This window comes from Aotus nancymaae, unplaced genomic scaffold (assembly GCF_030222135.1).
Source record: "Aotus nancymaae isolate 86718 unplaced genomic scaffold, 86718_ANA_hifiasm-v0.15.2.pri h1tg000010l, whole genome shotgun sequence".
Taxonomy (NCBI): Eukaryota; Metazoa; Chordata; class Mammalia; order Primates; family Aotidae; genus Aotus; species Aotus nancymaae.
Window position 1 is genome coordinate 28,027,128 of NW_026988421.1, and position 23,509 is coordinate 28,050,636.

General features: G+C 44.9%; 1 protein-coding gene and 2 non-coding genes across 7 annotated transcripts in view; all 3 read right to left on the minus strand.

Moving 5' to 3' along the window:
• The window catches only part of SUFU (SUFU negative regulator of hedgehog signaling), a 121,721-nt gene that overhangs the window by 41,779 nt on the left and 56,433 nt on the right, over positions 1–23,509 (minus strand). The window lies entirely within an intron of this gene.
• On the minus strand, positions 825–928 carry LOC135274045 (U6 spliceosomal RNA). The gene has a single exon (XR_010341861.1). It is a non-coding gene; the product is annotated as a U6 spliceosomal RNA (small nuclear RNA).
• LOC135274130 (U4 spliceosomal RNA) lies at positions 16,628–16,766 on the minus strand. Its single transcript, XR_010341924.1, has one exon. It is a non-coding gene; the product is annotated as a U4 spliceosomal RNA (small nuclear RNA).

Genomic DNA, 23,509 nt, shown 5'->3' on the forward strand with positions numbered 1-23,509 from the left:
TCACTCCAGGTGGATGGAAGCAAAGAGTTTGTGGATATTTCCAAAAACCCAAATTGTTCCTGCTTGCCAATTCTGTCAGCCTTAAACGGAAAAGGACAGGTTATTAGTGTGGAAGCTCCCTTGGCCTGGGAAGCCCAAAAGACTTCTGGCATCTGCTTTACTTCCCCAACACCCTGACTCATGGTGGGAGGCAGGAGCCATGGTTGGATCTGCCAAGAAAGAATAAAGTGCTTTTCTGTGGGGGAACCTGACCAGAAGTCCACAGGGAGGCAACAGGGTAATGAAAGCCCTTTGCCTTGGAGAAACAGACCAGGATTTCTGTGTTGCTGAAACCGCGCTCAGAAGGAAACATCCAACCTTGGAGGACCTTCGAGGTCTCTCACCAGTTTCCCACAGGTAGACGTAGGAATTCCTGAGGAACACTAGGCTTCAAGTAAATGGAGGTCCAGATAGTGCCTCCCACACCGTGGCCAAGACAACTCGCGAGGGTCCTCAGGCCATGTCTCTGAGATGTTCAGATTCTGCCAAGGGGTAGCTATTGGCATGAGGGCACAGCCTACTCACAGGCACACCACTGCATGTCACACATGCCCATTACTTTAGAAAGCGTTTTGTTTAAGGCCACATAACCACAAGGGAAAACAACCCCACGGGTATTAAGTCTCCCACCAGCTCTGACTCTCATTGTGGGTGCCAAGGTGCTCTGCGTTACCAGCCTATGTGTCCACAGACTGCCATCCATGTTTTGTCCTTACACAAATGGAAGCACACTAATCTGCAGATTTCACTTAATTACATATCTTAGAGATCACTTCTTTTTTTAAAAAAATATGGAATGCTTCACGAATTTGCATGTCATCCTTGTGCAAGGGCCATGCTAATCTTTGTATTGTTCCAATTTTAGTATATGTGCTGCTGAAGCGAGCATGACCTCACTTCTCACCAGCACATAGAGAGCTGTCTCATTCTTTAAATGGCTATTCCAGAGTTCACTGTGGTCTGTCATTCATGATCTGGGAATCTCAACAGTTGAGGTACCTTCACTTTTTATCAATATTTAAGATAACGCAGAACACACACACACACGCGCGCGCACACACACACACACACACACACACAAATCTTTTCCATCCAAGATACAGCTCAGGTTATTGATTCTAACCTTAATGGTGTTCATTCAGGCAAGAGAAGGAAGACTATTTCCTCTGAGATGTGATAATACAGGGGAGAGGAGAAGGCACAGCTCCAGGTAGAGCCAACTGGAAACTCCTAAATTTCCAAATTCCTGCTAGGCCCACTCTTCCCAGAATTCCTCTCCTTTTATGTAAGTGTGTTTCTACAAGTAGCCTGCATGTTCTACAAGCAAGAAACAATGCAACAGGTGAAAGGACTGAATAAGTAATTAACCCCCCTAACAACATACACACATACTAACAGTCCAGGACCACCAGATGACTCCACTGGTAAATTCTGCTAAACATTTAGAGAAGAATTAATATCAACTTTTTGCAAACTCTTCCAAAAAATAAAAGAAGAAATACTTTCTAATTCATTGTATGAAAACAATACTACTCTGATATCAAAAGCAAAGGTAAGACAAGGGGAAAAAAAACCCTACAGACCAATATACTTTATGCATATAAAAACAAAATCCTCAACAAAATACCAGCAAACAGAACCCAGCAACATATAGAAAGGGTTATACACAATGACCAAGTAGAATTTATCCTAGAAATGCAAGGTTAGTTATGCATAAGGAAATCAATGTAATATATCAACAGAATAGAGGTTATAAAAAAAAACACTATATGATTATGTCAGTAGACACAGAAAAACCATTTGACAAGATCTTTTTCATGATAAAAATACTCAGACTTGTAATAGATAGAATTTCCTCATCTTGATAAAGGGCATTAACAAAAAAACCCCACAGCTAACATCATACTTGATTGATGGTGAGTGACTGAACTAATTCCCTCTAAGATCAGGAACATGACAGAGATCCCTACTCTCACCACTTCTATTCAACACTGTATTAGAGTTGCAAGCCAGGACAATTAGGCAAGAAAAAAGAAATAAAAGGCCAGGTGTGGTGGCTCATGCCTGTAATCCCAACACTTTAGGAGGCCAAGGCAGGCAGATCACCTGAGGTCAGGAGTTCAAGACCAGCCTGGGCAACATGGTGAAACCCTATCTCTACTAAAAATACAAAAACTAGCCAGGCGTGGTGGCATGAGCCTGTAATCCCAGCTACTAGGGGGGCTGAGGCAAGAGAATTGCTTGAACCCAGGAGGCAGAGGTTGCAGTGAGCCAAGATTGTGCCACTGCACTCCAGCCTGCAGACAGAGCAAGACTCGGTTGGAAAAAAAACCAAAGATATACAAATGGCTAATAAGCACATAAAAAGGCCCTCAATGTGACCATCAGGGGAATGCAAATCAAAACCACAATGAGGCCAGTCCAGTGGCCTCCCAAGGTGGGAGGATTGCTTGAGGCCAGGAGTTCGAGACCAGCCTGGGCAAATATGGCAAAACCCCATCTCTACAAAAAAATACAAACAACAAAAAAAAATTAGCTGGATGTGGTGGCCCACACCTGTAGTCCCAGCTACTCAGGAGGTTGAGGTGGGAGGATTGTTTGAGCCCAGGATCTGGAGGCTGCAGTGAGCTCTGGTCACACCATTATACTCCAGCCTGGGTGACAGAGTGAGACCCTGTCTCAAAAAACAAAAGAAAAGAAAAAACCCACAATGAGACACCACCACGTCATACCCACTAGAATGTTTAAAATAAAAATGATAGCAATTACAAGTATTATCTGGCAATAAAAAGTAATCAATACTAATATATACTATAACATGAACCTTAAAGACATTATGCTAAGTGAAAAAAGCCAGTCATAAAACACCTTATGTTATATGATTCCATCCATATGGAATGTCCAGAATAGGCAAATCTATGGAAACAGAGAGATTAGTGGTTGTCTAAGGCTGTGATGTTTGGAGGGAATAGGGAGTGACCAATAGGGGGTTCTTTTTATTTATGGTGACAGTTTCACAACTGTCAGTTACATGGTATGTGAATCGTATCTCAATAAATCTGTTATTAAAAAACAGTATATAGCAGGCAAAAGGAAGGAATCTTGGGGCAGAGACAAAGTAAGGGAAGCAAGGCCAAGCCTCTAAATTCCTTGTTCCCACCACCCCAAGCTCAGCAGCCTGGCCTGGGAGAAACCTGACCCATAATGCTGACACATCACAGCACTGTATATGTCTACATGACCTGAACAATCACCTATCAGCATGTTCTTTTCTACAAATGAGAAAAGGATGCTTGAGATTGCACAAGGTCTCACAGTACATCAGTGATGATGGGCATGGCCCAACACCTCCCAGACTTTGGGGTTATCCACAACACCCATCAGGATGTTTGCCATATCTGTGTACCATCTGTACCATTACCTACCTGTATTTTTCTCCTAAAATTAACTTTTTAACTTAAACAAACTTACTCTGAAAAGGTAACTTCATATCACTATACTAAATAAGAAAAATAAATGGAAAACTAGTGTTGCTTACCATTAAGTGGAAGACAATTTGATACCTTCAGGATAATATGATAATAAAATGTTATTAATTTCTAGCTGATATTGTTGCCCATTTAATATTATTTAAAAACTGAAATAAACAAGAGTCAAAGAGCTGTTCAAGATTTAAAGAGTCATATCGAGCTAAGACAAAATCACCAAGACTGAGAGAAAACAAACTGGGCCAGGCATGGTGGCTCATGCCTGTAATCCTAGCACTTTGGGAGGCCCAGCGAGAGGATTGCTTGAGCCCAGGAGTTCGAAACCAGCCTGGGCAACATAGTAAGTCCCCATCTTTTAAAAAAGAAAAAAGAAAAAAAAAAGAGAGAACTGAAGAGAGAAAAGTGGCCTCACTATTCATGCTACCAGTTACCACTCTTGTGCAGTTACCAGCTGAACTCGCCTGCTGGTTTTGGCAAACCCTGGCATAGTGGTGAACTTTGGAGTTGGGAGGCCCTGTTTCTATTTGGCTCCATCCCTAACTAGTTGTGACCCTGGGCAGCTTTCCCAAACACAATATCCAAGCCTGTTAGCAGAAATAGCGTGCCTACTCAGTGTGCTTTCTACTACAGTGTGTTATTACTCGTGTACTGGAATACAGTACAGATACACTCCCACCCAAGTCACCAGAAAACAGAACTGGCCACAGAGCCTGTAGCTACCAGCAAGTGCCCAGTAGGTGGCACCATTGCTCCTGGTTTAAGAAACAGATGGGCCAGTTGCCTGGACCTTTGCATCCCTATCTGATGTCTGGAAACATACCCCAAACTGGGTGGGGATTTATTTAGGCTAGAAACAGGGAAAAGACTGGAAAGATTTGGAGCCATGACCTTTGACATTTTAACCAGAATTAACATGCTTTAAAAATATTGTGCAAACCCAAACTGTTTAAACCAGAATGACCAAAAAGCACTTTGTGCAGGCTTCATAACTTGGGAAGGGGCTTAATTTAGGCAGCTGGGAGAGGGGGACTCTAAGGCAAGAAGAGGGAGTTGGTGCTGCTCTAGGACCAACATGTTCCACCCTGAGCATGTGTGATCATGAGCATGTGTGATTTGGCTTTGGCCAAAGGTACTCTTGAGTTAAAGCAGGAAGCAGAAAGTACAACTTCCATCAGAAATGCCTGGAGAGCAGGACACTAACAGAACCTTCTAGCAAGGGGCAGGGTCTTCCGCAGCTCTGCCTGTGAAGGAACCAGACTTATGAGCTCTTCTGTGGCCAAGAAACGGTCTTTCTTAACAATGAAAGAGCCTTGGTCACAGTTCTCAAGCCTGGGACAAAGCCACAATGGGTTCATTCTTGAGTCCGGTCTGGTCTTTATGCCCTGGAAACTCGGCCCCATTCTGTTGGAGCCACTGTGAGGTCTCAGCACTCAGTCCCCAGCGCCCACCCCGGGAAGCTCTGGGCCCCTTCAGAGGGGTTTTCAAATGCTAATAATGCCTTAGTTGGAGGCCCAGCTGTTCGTTCCAGCAGTTACAGGAGCTGGCTTCCTCTCTCTGACTCCCCAAGGTAACTTCATTGAAAAGTCAGGACAAAAATCGCAGAGACCTCCACTCAAACCACACAGCAGAGGTTCCCCCACCCAGTGTCCGAAAGAACGCCGTTCCAGGTAAGGGCTGGGTAGACAATCTCTGTTTTCTTCCCTCCTTGGAGCTTTCCCCCAAGTACCAGGAGAAACCTCCCTCAGCTACCTCAGACTTCTATGTTGGTTGGCACATTCACTGGAAGGGAAATACCACTCCAGGGTAGCAAAAGGAGTCTCTCCCTCCCCTTCCCCACAAAAAATGCTAGTTACAGTTCTACATCTTGCTCTCTTGGGAGAAAGATTTCATTCCTCCATGTCTCATTCCCCATTAACAAATAATTCCCAGCAAGAACTCTGAAAACTTGGGGGGCACTGAACAGGCACACAGAATCTAACTGGCTCCTCCAATTGGCCATCACCCCATCCCCACCTCCCTGACATCCAGCTCCAGTCATGGTGGTTTGAAGTTGGACTGTCCTGGATATAATAAGTTAGCAAAATTTAAGGAGAGGGGATGCAGAAGAAAACAGCTATTGTTTGTAAAATAGTGCTGCCTTTGAAACACTGAGAAACAAATTCTTCAAGAGTTCTTACAAATATATTCTTCAAGAGTTCTTCTTTTTTTTAATTGCATTTTAGGTTTTGGGGTACATGTGAAGAACATGCAAGACTGTTGCATAGGTACACACATGGCAGTGTGATTTGCTGCCTTCCTCCCCATCACCTGTATCTGGCATTTCTCCCCATGCTATCTCTCCCCAACTCCCCACCCCCGACTGTCCCTTCCCTATTTCCCCCCGAACAGACCCCAGTGTGTGATGCTCCCCTCCCTGTGTCCATGTGTTCTCATTGTTCAACACCCACCTATGAGTGAGAACATGTGGTGTTTGATTTTCTGTTCTTGTGTCAGTTTGCTGAGAATGATGGTTTCCAGGTTCATCCATGTCCCTACAAAGGACACAAACTCATCGTTTTTGATGGCTGCATAGTATTCCATGGTGTATACGTGCCACATTTTCCTTGTCCAGTCTATCATCGATGGGCATTTGGGTTGGTTCCAGGTCTTTGCTATTGTACAGTACTGCAATGAACATTCGTGTGCATGTGTCTTTATAGTAGAACGATTTATAATCCTTTGGATATATACCCAGTAATGGGATTGCTGGGTCAAATGGAATTTCTATTTCTAGGTCCTTGAGGAATAGCCACACTGTCTTCCACAATGGTTGAACTAATTTACACTCCCACCAACAGTGTAAAAGTGTTCCTGTTACTCCACATCCTCTCCAGCATCTGTTGTCTCCAGATTTTTTAATGATCGCCATTCTAACTGGTGTGAGATGGCATCTCAATGTAGTTTTGATTTGCATTTCTCTAATGACCAGTGATCATGAGCATTTGTTCATATGTTTGTTGGCTTCATGTATGTCTTCTTTTGTAAAGTGTCTGTTCATATCCTTCGCCCACTTTTGAATGGGTTTGTTTGTTTTCTTCTTGTAAATCTGTTTTAGTTCTTTGTAGATTCTGGACATTAGCCCTTTGTCAGATGGGTAGATTGCAAAAATTTTTTCCCATTCTGTTGGTTGCCGATTCACTCGAAAGATTGTTTCTTTTGCTGTGCAGAAGCTCTGGAGTTTGATTAGGTCCCATTTGTCTATTTTGGCTTTTGTTGCCAATGTTTTTGGTGTTTTGGTCATAAAGTCCTTGCCTGTGCCTATGTCCTGAATGGTCTTGCCTATATTTTCTTCTAAGGTTTTTATGGTGTTAGGTCTTATGTTTAAGTCTTTAATCCATCTGGAGTTAATTTTAGTGTAAGGTGTCAGGAAGGGGTCCAGTTTCTGCTTTCTGCACATGGCTAGCCAGTTTTCCCAACACCACTTATTAAACAGGGAATCCTTTCCCCATTGCTTGTTTTTGTCAGGTTTGTCAAAGATCAGATGGTTGTAGTCTTCAGGAGTTCTTAATTCATCCTAACTCTGGACAGTGCCAGCCTGCCTCCCTTCTGTGCAAAAGGACAGGCCCCGGGATGTTCTACACAGTAGCCTGGAAACTAACGCCCCACCCCAAGGTCAGAAATAACATGCTTGGTCTGTGGAGAGAAGGGTAATAGGGTTCCCTTTTGGAGCCAGGAACGTGAAGCTTGGCGCTGTGAAGCCAAATGCCCCTTTTCTCCAGGTGCTCTTCTGTATGCTCTGAGATGATTCCGTGCTTTCCAGGGACAGAGAACAAGGGTAGGAAATGCAGCTGGACTATGCCAGGTGTCACAGGAGTGGCTGGTCTGCAAGAGGTGTTTTTTGAGAGAGCAGGAAAATGGAAGGTGACCCAAAGTGGGCTGGCAGACTCAGGTCTGTCACTTTGGAGGTCAAATATTTGACAATGCACAACCATTACAGTCTGTCAAGAAAAAGCTCCACTCCTCTTGCCTTTTTGGTGTTCACAAATCATTCCGACTACCAGGGCCTAAGTGTCCTCTGTGAATATCCAGAGCAGGTCCTAGGGGGGCTTAGCAGTTCTTTCCCAAAATGCTAGATGTGCCAGACATGTCCCCACTGACACAGACTGCTGAGGAGGAAAGGTTCAGTTAGCCTATGCCCCAGCTCTGGAAGTTCCAGGATGAAGCCAACACTCGTAGGGAGGCTCTGGTCATTGCTTAACCCACCCTCCGTCCTGAGAAGGCTCAAGCTTCTACTGCTGCAGCCACGGTGGGCTGCTCAGCTTCCTCTGAAATTGGAAGACAGCCCCTTCTCAAGTCAACAGAGGCCCACGAGCAGATATATATTTATGGGGGCAGAACTACAGGTCTGTACAGGCCTGGAAGCTTCATGACTCCTCATTGAGAGGAGGAGAAAATCTGGGGGTTTTGCTGAATGAAATATCTCTGGCTGAGGCAGTGAAGGATGTGAAGTTCAAAGCCAGTCCTGTTGGCCTCTGCCTAGCCCAGGTGCTTCTAATGGGGGGCACTCAGTCTGCCCACTGCCCCCACTGGATCTCTCTGTAAGCCCACCATAATTTCTAAAACCCATGCCTAATTTTTTCCTCCCCCTCCCCCTCCCCCTCCCCCTCCCCCTCCCTCTCCTTCTTCTTCTTCTTCTTCTTCTTCTTCTGACAGAGTCTCTCTCTGTCACCCAGGCTGGAGTGCAATAATACAACCTTGGCTCACTGCAACCTCCATCTACTGGGTTCAAGTAATTCTTGTGCCTCAGCCTCCCAAGTAGCTGGGACCACAGGTGCATGCCACCATGTCAAGCTAATTTCTGTATTTAGTAGAGATAGAGTTTTGCCATGTTGGCCAGGCTAACTCCTGACCTCAAGTAAGCCACCTGCCTCAGCTTCCCAAAGTGCTGGGATTACAGGCATGAGCCACCCGTCCGGCCCAAGCCTTATTTCTAGACCAACCAGTGAGGAGAATGGGGATGCATGTGCCTAGTCTACTGCCAGAAATGAAGAGCCTACTAAGTTTTAGGAGGCCACGGGGTATAGCACAGCCACAAATGACATTTCTGGAGCCCTAAGCACACCCACACAATGCTACCCTCATTTTAGGGAGGAGCAACCCCAGGCACTGTACAGAGGGCACTGCTGGCACGAACACCCAGAGCCTCATCCAGGCAAATCCTTCCTCGACCTAACAGCAGCCACCCACCAAAGGAAGGCCGCAGATCCTCTTCTTGTCTGGTCAACACTCACCTCTTCCTGGGAACAGCAACTCTCCTTCCTCCAGGAATCCAAATAAAGCTGAGAGTGAGCACCTCCCTCCACTTCCCTGCCTACATGGCTCCACACCCCCTCCTCAAGCCCAAGCCAAAGAACCCTGCAGCAGAGTCGTGAGGCAAGGGCCACACTAGGAACTGGGACAGAAGTTGAATGCAATGATGTATAAATAGCGTAGGAGCAAAAAAATAAATAAACAAACAAACACATTCTGGGCAATTCCCCTTTAACAGTGGAACTCCTGCAAGGAGAAGAAAAGATGGGATACTACCCAGCTCGGAAGCTACAATTTGTTACAAACCAACAGAATTTGGCACCCCTGCCTTTCTCCCCACATAGTGCACAGCAGACAGATGCTCCTGAGGAAGGATAATCCCAGGACTGCACAGCAGCCCCTCGGCAGGGCTTCCAATCAAACTTCAAAGAAGAGCCAAGACAGAAACTCCATTATTTATTTATTTAGATGGAGTTTTGCTCTGTCGCCCAGGGTGGAGTGCAATGGCGCGATCTTGGCTCACTGCAAACTCCCCCTCCTGGGTTTAAGCAATTCTTCTGCCTCAGTCTCCCAAGTAGCTGAGATTACAGGTGCCCGCCACCACGCTCAGCTAATTTTTGTATATTTAGTAGAGACAGGGTTTCATTACTAAATATACAAAATTTGTTGACCAGGCTGGTCTTGAACTCCTGACCTCAGTTGATCCACCTGCCTCGGCCTCCCAAAGTGCTGGGATTACAGGTGTGAGCCATGGCACCCAGCCAGAAACTCTCTTTAAGAGAGAAACAACAACAAAACAAACAAACTGGGGTGAGGGGAACCCAAAACAGATTCTCTGTACGTGTGATTGAGGAGCTCTTGGGGTTAGAAGGTAAAGTTCTTCATAACTGGACAAATGGTGCAGATGGTGACCAGTTGTAGAGTTCCCAATATGCCCATGGGTAGAAGCAAGAACCCCTCCACCCACCCACCTACGTTTTCAAAGTTTTGGATGCAGTTTGATCACTTGAAAAGTTCAACTGAGTGTTTGGTTAGAGAGCTTCCCTCAGCTAGCTCTGTCTGATATTAATTTGGCTAAATGTGGTTGCAAGACATGAAGACGGGAAATGAATACACAGTCCCACATGATTAAATAAAGAAGACTGAGAGAAGATATATTTGCTCTTGCAAAACTGAAAGGAAATGTAAAGGCTATTCCTTCCAGGTTTTGCCTGGAATCAAAGGAATTGCACAGCTAGCCAAAGGAGACTCAAAACTGCTTCCCTATGCATTTTCTCCAGAATCTCCCGCTTTTCAGCTTCCTTCTTCTCCCTCAAAGCCACAATCATAAAGGCAAACAGTGAAGTGTAAGGAAAATCCCTTTATAAGCAGAGAAGCTCAGCAAACTGGAATACAGGTCACAGCAGGGGAGGTGGGAGGCTGGCGGGCTGCCGGACGCCCTGTAGGCTCTCACCCCAAAGCGAGTCTAGGGGGCTACAGACCTTTCAGAACTGGACTGATATGGCTCCCCTAGAGAAAGACTGTGGACCCAACACTCACCTGTGCCCACATGGGCAGGGCACACAGTGGACAACCTAATTCTCCCCACAGTGAGGGCAAGGACCCTGACTGCCCATAGAGCTCAGGAGGGTTCACCTGGCCTATGGTAGCTGTCACTATCATTTACTCACCCATATGTGCTATGCCCACCTGTAAAGAACACAGGTCCGTGCTTACCCCTTAGAGAGAGCCTGGAGTCCTAATCTAGCAGATGCTTTCACATTTCTTTTTAAGCAGCTCCATCTGTTTAGACACCTGTCAGTGCAAGAAGGAAGAATCTTCTCCCCACAAACTTGTAACTGGGCAAGACCTGCCCTCATTCCTCTCTCTCCTTCACCAGCATGAGGCCCTGCCACCTACACAAGGCAGAGCCTAAGCCTCTTTGTTCTTTTTTTTCCTTTGAGACAGTCTCACACAAATTGGAGTGCAGTGGAGCGATCTCAGCTCACTGCAAATCTCATGCCTCAGCCTCCTGAATAGCTGGGATTACAGGCCCACATCATCACATCTGGCTAATTTTTGTATTTTTAGTAGAGACGAGGTTTCACCATATTGGCCAGGCTGGTCTCAAACTCGTCACCTCAAATGATCCACCCACCTCGGCCTCCCAAAGTGCTGGGATTACAAGCATGAGCCACGGAGCTCGGTCCCAGGCTTCTTTGTTTTTAAAGCCAAAGGGACTAAGGTTTTAAACTTGTAGTCCTATATACATTTCAACCAAAGAATGCCAGGAGGGCCAGGTACAGTGGCTCATGCCTGTAATCCTGGCACTTTGGGAGGCTGAGGTGGGTGGATCACTTGAGCACAGGAGTTTGAGACCAGCCTCAGCAACATGGCAAAACCCTGTCTCTGCAAAAAATAAAAAACTTAGGTGTGGTGGCACATGCCTGTGGTCCCAGCTACTCGGGAAGCTGAAGTGGGTGGGAGGATCACCTAAGCCCTGGAACGTGGAGGCTACAGTGAGCCATGATCACACCAGTGCACTCCTGCCTGGGTGACATAGTGAGATGTAAGACCCCATTACAAAAAAAAAAAAATCACAGAAAAATCCTTTGAAGCTTTAAAATCCAGCACATGCTTCTACCCCTTCCATCTTCTTTCTGAAGAGACCAGTTAAATCTACTTAGACTGGGTGCAGTGATTGACACCCGCAATCCCACAGCTTTGGGAGGCTGAGGCAGGAAGGTCACTTGAGACCAGGAGTTCAAGACCAGCCTGGGCAACACAGTGAGACCCTGTCTCTACAAAAAAATTTAAAAATTGCCAGGCATGGTGGTGCACACTTGTAGTCCCACAGCTACTCAGGAGGCGGAGGCTGGAGGATCGTTTGAGCCCAGGTGTTTGAGGTTACAGTGAGCTATAATCATACCATTGCACTCCAGCCTGGGAAACAGAGCAAGACCCTGTCACTGTAAAACAAAACAAATGAAAACATTTAGTTGCCAGGGACCTATAAACTAGTATGATCATTTTGGAGGACCAAATAGCAGAATCTATTAATACAAAAGGTACCTTCCCTTTGACCCAATCATTCTACTTCTAAGTATCTACCCTAGAGCAAAACATGTCACAGGGAAGAATGAACACGGATGGTCACTGCATCTGTGCACTGTTTGTGATACTGGAAAAATGGCAACAACCTAAAGGTGCATGACCAGGGGAATAGTTACACTATGGTTTATTCACACAATAAAATCAAAGGCAACAGTAAAAAAAATTAAATAAACATCTTCAAAACATACTGTCAACTGAAAAAATCCAATTGTGAAGGGCAGTACAGTTTCACTTACATTAAAGAAAGAAAAAAAAAACCATAGAAACCCAAATCATTTCATAGGTACCTAGAAGAAGGTGAATACATGGAAAAAAAATCTGGCCAGCTGCAAGGACTCACACCAAATGGATAAAGTGGGTTCCTTTAGGGAGGTCCCTGAGATTGGGTGGGATGGTCACAGAGGACTTTGAGTTTATCTGTATAGTTTAAGTTTTTAACATCTGAGGTCAGATGTGGTACCTCATGCCTGTAATCCCAGCACTTTGGGAGGCTGAGGTAAGTGGATCACTACAGTCCAGAAGTTTGAGACCAGTCTGAGCAACATAGCAAGACACCAACTCTACAAAAACACAAAACAAAAATTAGCAGGGTGTGGTGGCGTGTGCTCAGGTGGGAGGATCTGAAGGAGGCTGAGGTGGGAGGATCACTTGAGCCCGGGAGGTTGGGGCTGCAGTGAGCCAAGATCACACCACTGCACTCTAGCCTGGGAGACAGAAATCCTGTCTCAAAAAAAAAAAAAAAAAAAAAATCTGAAATTTATTTATGTATTATCTATATACTTAATGTCAGAAAGATGATCCTCCTCCTTGACCCCTCTGCTATGTGGTACCAGCAGCCAGCTACTGTGGCATCACTCCGAATGCAATGGCACTAATCTGGACATTCAAGGAAGTTAGGTGGTATGATTTGAATGTCTGCACCTTCAAAATGCATGTTGAAACTCAATCTCCAAACTGGCAGTATTGAGACGTGGGGCCTTTAAGAGGTGATTGGGTCATGAGGGCTCTGCCTTCATATATAGACGAATAAGTTAATGGATTATCACAGAGGTGGGCGAGTGGCAGGGGTGGGAACTGGTGGCTTTATAAGAAGAGACCTGAGCTAGCAAGTTCAGCCCCTTTGCCATTCATGTCCTGCACCGCCCTGGGACTCTGCAGGGAGTCCTCACCAGCAAGAAGGCCTTCATCAGATGGGAGTCTATTCATACTAGAGGGGTCTGTTATGTTACTAACATAACAGACCCCTCTAGTATAAACAGAATCCTCTCAATGAACTTTCAGATAGTTTCCAATTTTCCCTATTTTAAACAACACTATAAGGTTGTTGCTCATATATGAACATCTTGGCAACTGTGTCCAATTATCTCAGTGTCAGTTCCCAAAGTGGGATTGGAGGTCACAAGGTCTGTACATTTTACAGTTTGGCACATATGCCCAATTGTCCTCCTAGAAGGTGATTCCTCAAGGCAAGGTGGCCCCTGCCACAGTTGCCACTGTGTTCTTACCTGTGACTGGTCTTGATCTGTCCTCAGGTGATCCACCTACCTCGGCCTTCCAAAGTGCAGGGATTATAGGCATGAGCCACTGCACTCTGCCTGCTTGAACATCAACTTTTAATCCAGAGAGAATTTTGGTTGGCCTCATCCTCAGCAACCCCAAAAAAGATAAATGAAACACATTAATTTCTCTTTAGCTCAGTCACTCGCCAACTTAGGGTAAGGTAAAAGCATTACTTAAGAGTCTTCTCTCTTAGCTGTATTCTCTGATATAATTTTCTTACTGTGTAACCTTGAAGAAGTCACTTAACTTCTCTGCATCCATTTTTTCACATACCAAAACAGATGTGATGATATCCTGTCTACCTTGAAGGTTTTTTTTTAAGAATCCAAGAAAAGAAAATACATAAAAATTGCCTTGTATACTGAAAATACTGTACAAATTAAGCAGCTGCTATTCATTTGAAAGATTCAACCACTGGAAAACACTGTCACTATTCACACAAAAAGGAACGAAGACAGAAGGATCCAGCAGAACTGAGACACAGACATAGAATCCACCCACAGTGGCAGAGCAGATATTTCCTCGAGGAGCCAGGATTCTAATTTTCAGCTTAGGAAACTAATCCCCTTCTTCCTGCATTAATTTATACCAAGAAGCACAGCTATGGTACTTATGGGTGTTCTCAGAAGTCACCAGCTGGGTCAGACCTGGAGGACCTGGGGAGCATCAAGAAGAAGGAGGAAGGACTTGTTTGCAAGAAACTAGACTGGAGCACAGAACAAGGGATCACAAAAATACTGATTAGAAAAAAAAACAAAAAACAAAAACCAGCATTAATAAATGGTCTCCTTTGGGAGACCAAGGTGGGTGGATCACAAGGTCAGGAGTTCGAGACCAACTTGGCCAACATGGTGAAACCCCATCTCTACTAAAAATACAAAAATTAGCCAGGTACAGTGGCATGTGCCTGTAATTCCAGCTACTCAGGAGGCTGAGGCAGGGGAATTGCTTGAACCCAGGAGGCAGAGGCTGCAGTGAGCTGAGATTGTGCCACTGCACTCCAGCCTGGACGACAGAGCAAGACTCTGTCTCAAAAAATAAATTAATTAATCAAATACATAAATTAAATAAATAAATAAATAAATGGTCTCTGGGTGTGACAGACTAGATTCCCGAATCACCAACTCCACACCCATCGCTTAAATCCCCTCTACAAGGGCCTGTGCCAGCTACTGCCCAGACTACTAGGAAAACTTCAGTGATGGTGAGTTTACTGACTCCCAGTGCCTATCCACATTAGAAACTGCTTCTACATCCCAATGAATAGTTAACAGCTTTCTAGTTCTCTATTCTGAGTAACAAAGAAAAAGTCAAATCCCTTTTCCATATGGCAAGACGTCAAATATTTTTAAACACCTGTTGTGGGTCATAGTTCAACTCCCTACATACTCCATTTCAAAGTCTTTCCTTCTTTAAACTGGAATGTTTCCAGTTATTTCACTTTTATAGCCATTCCTCATAGATGGACAGTTTTGAAAGGTTTTGCCAGTTTGAAAGCCACCATTCTCTGGACACACTCTGATTGGTCTAAGTCCCTTGTTGAATGTGCTCCCAGAAGGGGCTGTTGAATCAGAGACAGGACATGAGGCAGGTACTTACCTCTGAGTATCTGTGTATAGACCAGACCCCCAGCTGTCTATGTATCTGCCCAAATTCCAAAGTTTACCTACCAATCAGATACAGGAAGGGGGTTACAAATAACCAATTTTGGGTGATTTGATTATAGGAAGAGGTAGTAATAAATCATGAGTGAAACCTTTTGGTGTTCAGGCCAGACTCTTCCAGGAAATTTCTTCCTGCTTGAAGAGATGGAGAAGGGACTGAGTTGTGAGGGTGAACTCAGGTAGTGCAGGGCTTTCCGAGGGCCACAGAGTCTGAGTAGCCTGTAGGCCTCCAGCCTCAAAGCACTTCCTTAATATTGGAATGCAGCCAACCTTAAAGCTACCAAAGGTGGGAAGAGTCCTGTGTCTTATTTTATGGACTTGAAAGACTACACAGTGCTTCTTTAGTGCCTAGGCTGCCAAATGGCCATGACCACAGGTGAGAACACAGTGGCAACTGTGGCAGGGGCCACCCTGCCTTGAGGAATCACCTTCTAGGAGGACAGTTGGGCACATGTGCCAAACTATAAAATGTGCAGACCTTGTGACCTCCAATCCCACTTTAGGAACTGACTCTGAGATAATTGGACACAGTTGCCAAGATGTTCATATATGAGCAACAACCTTATAGTGTTGTTTAAAATAGGGAAAACTGGAAACTATCTGAAAGTTCATTGAGAGGAGTCTATTTATACTAGAGGGGTTTGTTATGTTAGTATCATACAATGAAATGCCATACAACCATTATAAGCACTGCTATGCATATATATGTATATGTGTGCATATATACATATGTGCATATATATATATGTGTGGGTATACACACACACACACACACACACACATATATATATATATCTATATATATATATATATTTCTTTTTTTAAGACAGAATTTTGCTTTTGTTGTCCAGGCTGGAGTGCAATAGTGCGATCTCGGCTCACTGCAACCTCCACCTCCTGGGTTCAAGTGAGTCTCCTGCCTTAGCCTCCCAAATAGCTGGGATTACAGGTGCCTGCTACCTTGCCTGGCTAATTTTTGTATTTTTAGTAGAGACGGGGTTTCACCACGTTGGCCAGGCTGGTCTTGAACTCCTGACCTCAGGTGATCCACCTGCCTCGGCCTCCCAAAGTGCTGGGATTACAGGTGTGAGCCACTGTGCCCAGCCAAGCTACATTTACTTAGTTATAAAGACTTCCATGACATGACGCTGTATGAAGAAAGCATGTCAGTATTTACAGTATTTAGTAAAACTGCCTATTTTATGTATAGAGACATATCTAGAAGGATGATAACCAAATAAAAATGGCTGTCTCAAAAGTATATTTTTATTTTTTGTTTTCAATATATATTTATTTAAGTTACAAATATAGTCTTACTATAAGAAAGTCAAACAACAAAGAAATGTATAAAGCAAAAAACAGAAATCTCTTTTCCCATCAATCCCATTTCTCAGCTATTAACATTTTCTGTTAACATTTGATACGCTCTTTAAGACTTTCTTTTGAGCATGTATAATCAAAGTCATACTTTTTTCTTTTTTTTATTTAATTCAGTCTCCGTAGAGACTGTCAAACATTGCCAATGCTGACTATATTTCAAGTCGTCATAGCGGGGTACTGGGAAGTTTTCAATTAGCAATAATTGCGCCTCGGATAAACCTCATTGGCTACGATACTGCCACTGCGCAAAGCTACTTTTTTCTTTTTTTAAAGTAAAAATGAAACTTTACTCTACACATTGTTCTGCAACTTGGTTTCTTCATATTTTCAGTATTGTCTGGATTTTTAAAATGTCCTTTTTGTAATTAGAAAAACAATAAAGCTATATTTGTTTGGAGGAATAAAAGTGTACCAGCCAAGGACAGAAGACAATGAATGTGTGATGTGAGTGGCCCAGTGAAGAGAAGCAAAGGACAAAGGTTTTCCTGTGTTCAGGTCACCATGGTGCTCAGTACAGGAGGATCTAGACATGCCCGGTTGACCCCGGAGGTTGATAGCGTCCTGTTCTCCCTAAATCTTCAAATACAGGCTACCGGAGTTAGGCCTGGGGCTAGGGAATATTGCTGCAGCCTCCCCTGGAGATGCATCCCCTGCCCGGCACAGTGCCCCAGGTATGCAGCTTCCCCTGGGCCAAGCAGGATAAGGCAGAGAAAGCCCCCCACTGCTGTTTTGGAGTCTACTGGCTGCATGCCAGCAAAACAACAATCCACTGCTTGGGTGTGCTGCAATCCCTCTTTAAAAGCACCCGAATTCCCTCCCTTTCCTTTTCCTCCCCTGGCTTGAGTTCCAATTGTCATTCTCCTGGAGAGAGGGCTCTGTAAGGAGTCAGAAATGCTGCTTGAACCTCATCAGAACGCTCGAGGGAGGGCCATTCTGTCTCCTGGTACTTGAGTCCTGGAAAGAACCTCAACAACAAGCTTGTCCTCATGTCTGCCCTGCAAGGCAAGAAGACAGGCCTGGTGGTGGAGAACCACTCCCAGGGAAGCCCAAGCAGTGCTGTGTCTGGCTTAGGGATGCCAGTCATTTTCCCCTGAGAAAGCTATGAAGAAACTGAGTAAGAAAGCAGTCTATGACTGGGCGCGGTGGCTCACACCTGTAATCCTAGCACCTTGGGAGGCCAAGGTGGGCGAATCATGAGGTTGAAAGATAGAGACCATTCTTGCCAACATGGTGAAACCCCATCTCTACTAAAAATATAAAAATTAGCTGGGCGTGGTAACGTACGCCTGTAGTCCCAGCTACTCGGGAGGCTGAGAGGCAGGAGAATCGCTTGAACCCAGGAGGCAGAGGATGCAGTGAGCCAAGATCGCACCATTGTACTCCAGCCTGGCGACAGAGCAAGACTCTGCCTCAAAAAAAAAAAAAAAAAAAAAGGGAGAAAGAAAGAAAGCAGATCACTGTTATCTTATCCAAAGCTGTTCCAATAAACACATTCTCTTCAGTACCAGAGAGCATGCCTTGAAGTGGTAACCTGTTCACACCTGCACTTGAGGCCTACGGTTACTTCTCAGGGCTCACTGTCCCTAGCCTCTGAGAAGTTCTTTTAAAAATTCAGTCATGTAGCCAGGCATGGTGGCTCAAGCCTGTAATCCCAGAGATTTGGGAGGCTGAGGTAGGCAGATGGCTTGAGTCCAGGAGTTTGAGACCAGCCTAAGCAACATGGGGAAACCCAAGCTGTACAAAAAATAGAAAAATTAGCCAGGCATGGTGGCGTGCACCTGTAGTCCCAACTACTCGGGAGGCTGAGGTGGGAGAATCACCTAAGCCCAGGGAGGATGAGGCTGCAGTGAGCCGTGACTGAAACTCTGCACTCCAGCCTGGGTAACAGAATGAGACCCTGTCTCAAAAAAAAAAAAAAAAAGGAAAATAAAAGAAAAGAAAAAGAAAGATTTGGCTGGGCCCAGTGGCTCACACCTGTAAATTCCAGTACTTCGGGAGGCCAAGGCAGGGGGATCACTTGAAGTCATGAGTTCAAGACCAGCCTGGCCAACATGGTGAAACCCTGTCTCTACTAAAAATACAAAAATTAGCCAGGCATGGTGGCAGGCACCTGTAATCCCAGATACTTGGGAGGCCAAGGTAGGAGAATCGCTTGAACCCAGGAGGCAGAGGTTGCAGTGAGCCAAGATCACGCCCTTGCACTCCAGCATGGATGACAAAGAGCAAGACTCTGTCTGGAAAAAAAAAAATCAGTCATAGTTATCCTTTCAGTTTTTTCTTTTCTGATAATGAAACCCATGCTCTATGCAAAAAAAATTCAAAATGGGTGCTGGGTGCAGTGGCTCACGCCTGTAATCCTAGCACTTTGGGAGGCTGAGGTGGGTGGATCACCTGAGGTCAGGAGTTCAAGACCAGCTCTGGCCATCATGGTGAAACCCCATCTTGAAAAAAAAAAATTTTTTTTTTAAATAAATAAATAAATAAATAAATAATTCAAAATGGCAAGAAAGTACAAAAAGGAAAATATCAATGACATATAACCCCGTCACCCTAAGATGGCCTTTGGTGAATATTTTCACATGTGTCTGCCAGTGATGTATGTGGACATGTACATATTGTTACCAGAATTGGAACCCAACTGTATAAAGTGTTGCAATATATTTTTTTCTTTTTCTTTGTTTCTTTTTAGAGATAGGGTCTCGCTCTGCCACCCAGGCTGGAATGCAGTGGCATAATCTTGACTCATGCAACTTCTAACTCCCCAGATGGGGGTCAGGTGATCCTCTCGCCTCAGCTTCCTGAGTGGCTAGGACTACAGATGCAAACCACCATGCCTGGCTAAGTTTTGTATTTTTTGTAGAGATAGGGTTTCACCATGTTGCCCAGACTGGTCTTGGACTCCTGGGCTCAAGTGATCAACCCACCTCAGCCTCCCGACTAGCTGGGACTACAGGAGCACATAACCACACCCAGCTAACTTTATTTTATTTTTGTAGGGACAGGGTCTCATGAGCTTGGTCTCAAACTCCTGGGCTCAAGGGATTCTCCAGCCTCAGCCTTCCAAAGCACTGAGGTTACAGGCGTGAGCCATAGCACCTGGCCTATACTGCTTAAAAAAAAAAAAAAAAAAAAAAAAAACCTGTTTCCTTTTATTTTGCAATATGCTTCTTAAATAGCAACATAAATAATATTGTTTCCATGTATAATGCTAGGCTCTGCATTAGGAGGACTACCTATATCATGAAGTAGATATTACTATTACCTCTGTTTCACAGATGAAGTAACCAAGTCTTGGAAATGTTCAATTTTGGTCCCACATGGCCCAACTAGGATTTGAAGCCAGGCAACCTGCCATTTGGATGCCTGCTCTCAGCCACATTCTTCTACAGCCCTCTTCACTGAACACTTATCGTGAGCAGTTTCCAGTCACCAAAGGGCTTTACCTTCTGCAGAGGGCCAAGTCTCCTGTCCTAACTCTCTAGCTGCTCTCTTTGCTTGCCAGTGCACTTCACTGACCCCTGCAGAAGGCATCCCTGAATTGCAGGTGCTAGAGACAAAAGGGCCACATTCTGCTGAAAGAGCCAGTGACCTAGTCTGAGGGTGAATTTTCCTAGTTGAATGCCTGTATCAAATAGACTCTACTAAGAGTTTCAAAGCATTTAATGTACTTCTCCAAACAGACCCATGGAAGCTAAAGGAATTTGCTTCAAATCCTTCAGCAACACAGCAGGAGATGCATACCCCCTACCCCAACAAACCCTCTAGGTACTGTAATTGATTCCTCTACCATGAGCCACAGCATAGGACCCAGCTAAGGCAAGTCATTTCTCAGGGCCTCTAAAATCTCACAGAGATGTCTACCTCTCCACCTGAGTTGTTATTCAGAAGTGGAAAACATTCTCTTAAGTCAGGTGTTGGCCGACTTTTGCAGTGAATAGCCAGAGATCAAATATTTCAGGCTTTGAGGGTCATATCATTCTTGTTACAACTACTCAACCCCACTGCTGTAGCACAAAAGAAGCCCAGGTAATCCATGACGGGTATGGCTGTGTTCCAATATGATTTTACTTATAAAAACAGGTGGCTATCAGGATTTGGCTTGCAGGCTGAACTTGCCAACCTCTGCTCTTAGGGTTTCAGTTTTCCCTAAAAACACCCAGATTTATATATTGGCTAAATCACTTAAGTTTTAGGGCACAAACTCATTTATGAGGGACTGACTTGTTTTCCTTCAGTGCAGCAGGAACACAATCTTTCAACTATTAACCTAAAATCTTGGGAAAGTGCAGAGAAATCAGGGCTTGTTTTGTCTTATAGTCGGTCAGTATTACTAACAGATGGAAGTGAAAATATTTCACAGATCCACAGCAACCAGAAAACAGGATGAATCAGGTTAAGGCAAAGAAAATCTCAGGAAAATTAAAGAGTGTGAGGGAGAAAAAGGATACGAATATAAGCAGGCGGCTCCATTTGGCTTTAGTTAGCTGACTGGGGCAATAGACAGCTTAGTGAAACCAGGAAACAAGAGAGCTTGAGGCTGGGCCCAGTGGCTCATGCCTGTAACTCCAGTATTTTGGGAGGCAAAGGTGGGCAGATCACTTCAACCCAGGAGTTTGAGACCAGTGTGGCCAACATGGTGAAACCCCATCTCTACTAAAAATACAAAAATTAGCTGGGTGTAAAAATACAAAAATCTGTAATCCCAGCTACCCAGGAGTCTTGAGGCATGAAGATAGTATTAACCCAGGAGTTGGAGGCTGCAGTGAGCCGAGATTGCACCACTGCCCTCCAGCTTGGGCGACAGAGTGAGATTCTGTCTCCAAAAAAAAAGAGAGACAGCTCGACAGCTCTCATTGGTAATGATGGAGCACCTCTTTCCAGAAAGCTTTACTTGAGGAAAAAGTATTAAGACCACATACATTTGGGACACGAGAGAAGAAAGCCAGTTGAGCTGTAGATGAGAAGCTGCCTGCAGCCTAGTAACATCTTTCCTGGGGACGTGCTCTGAGCTCCTCACCCAACTTTCCTGACTTTCTTCACTCATCTGCAGGGCAGAGGAGGCAAAGCCTGATCTCCCTCTTGGATCTGAGAAGAAAGCCCTGTGGTGTGCTGCTGAGCATAGCAATGCTGAGGCTGCTAACACCCTCAAAAGAGAAGGGTCCCCTTCTTAGGCTAGAGAGTCTCAGGATACAGCAGGGCTTGAGGCAGGATTCTGCTGACTTCAAGACCCCAGGAACTGGAATGGCAGAGCTAAGAAGTATCCATGACCCTGAGGGCTGTGCTCGGACTGCTGCAGCAGCCCCTGTCCCTTCTGCAAATGAGCCACTCTTAAAATGCAGCTAAAGTCTCAAACACTTCAAATCCAAGTACATCTTAACTTAAGAAAAAAAAAAAAAAAAGGATTTCACTCTCTAAACTAGCTATTTCGCCTTCCTCCTTAACATGTGTTCATTTTCTTTTCTTTTTTCTTTTTTTGAGCCAGGGTCTAGCTCTGTCGCCCAGGAGTGCAGTGGCAAGATCCTGGTTCACTGCAGCCTCAACCTCCTGGACTCAATCTATCCTCTCCTCTCAGCCTCCCAAGTAGTTTAACATGCTTAACATGCTTTCACAGCTTTCTATTGCCCTAATAATCAAATCCAGGCTCTCTTGAGGCAAATGCACCACAACTTGCCTCAAGCCCAGCACTTTCCCATCCCTGCCAGGCCTCCAGCTTTTCCTGAGCCCTCGCCTCTCCCTCACCTCCCTCCAGCTACATAAGTCTTTTTTTAGTTCCTCATCCTTCCCTTTTAGTAATCTTATGGAATCAAATATTTATTTGCTTATTTTTTCAATGTCTGTCTCCACTGGCTAAAGGCAGTGGAAAGTTTGTTCCACACAGCTTACCTAGCATTTGACAGAGCCTCGGGTATGAAGCAGGCACTTAAATAAAATAACTATAACTGATAAGGCTCCTTTTCCCCAAGTCCTCTCTCTTCATCTAAAATGAACCCTTGGCAGCTGACAGGCTGAAGCACGCAGGGCAGGCTGGTTAGGCTGTCCCTGGAGGTTCATTCTTTCCACTTGGCAGCTGCAGAAAGTTCTCCAGGGCCCATCGCCTTCCTACTGCCTCATATGAAAATGGGCAATATCAACCAGTACCTTCCTCACCAGGCTACCCACTACACAGGATAAATAAGAGAAGGTAAATGCCTAAGATAGTTTGGTGCTCAGTATCTACTGTTTTGTTTTTTTGAGATGAGTCTGGAGTCTTGCTCTGTCACCCAGGCTGGAGTGCAATGGCGTGACCTCGGCTCACTATAACCTCCGCCTCCTGGGTTCAAGCAATCTCATGCCTCAGCCTCCTGAGTAGCTGGGATTACAGATATGTGCCACCATGCTGGCTAATTTTTGTATTTCCAGTAGAGACAGGATTTCACCATGTTGCCTGGCCTGGTCTTGAACTCCTGACCTCAAGTGATCCATCCGCTTCGGCCTCCTAAAGTGTTGGGATTACAGGCATGAGCCACCATACCTGGCCAATACCTACTGTTTTATTTACTTATTTTTAACCATAGAAAAGCAAGTTTTAAAAAATGGCTTCAACAGGAAAAGACTGAACCACATCTGTTAACTTTTGGAAAGGCAGGAGGAGGCAAAGCCCAAGAAAACTCTACAATTCATTGAGGTTCCTTATGTAAAACATGACCTGCTGTCAATATCTGCAAGTCCCTCTGAGTTACGGAGGCAGGCTGTGTCCCTCAGCACTTTGAACTTCAGAGACAGGAAGCATGATGGATGGATTCCAGGGCAACTCTAAACTATGCAACACACTGTATAAGGCTTGCTGGCTGGGCGCAGTGGCTAACCTATAATCCCTCTATTTTGGGAGGCCAAGGTGGGCAGATCACTTAAGCCCAGGAGCTCAAGACCAGCTCAGGCAACACAGCAAAATCCTGTTTCACAAAAAATATAAAAATTAGCCGGGCATGGTGGCATGTACCTGTAGTCCCAGCTACT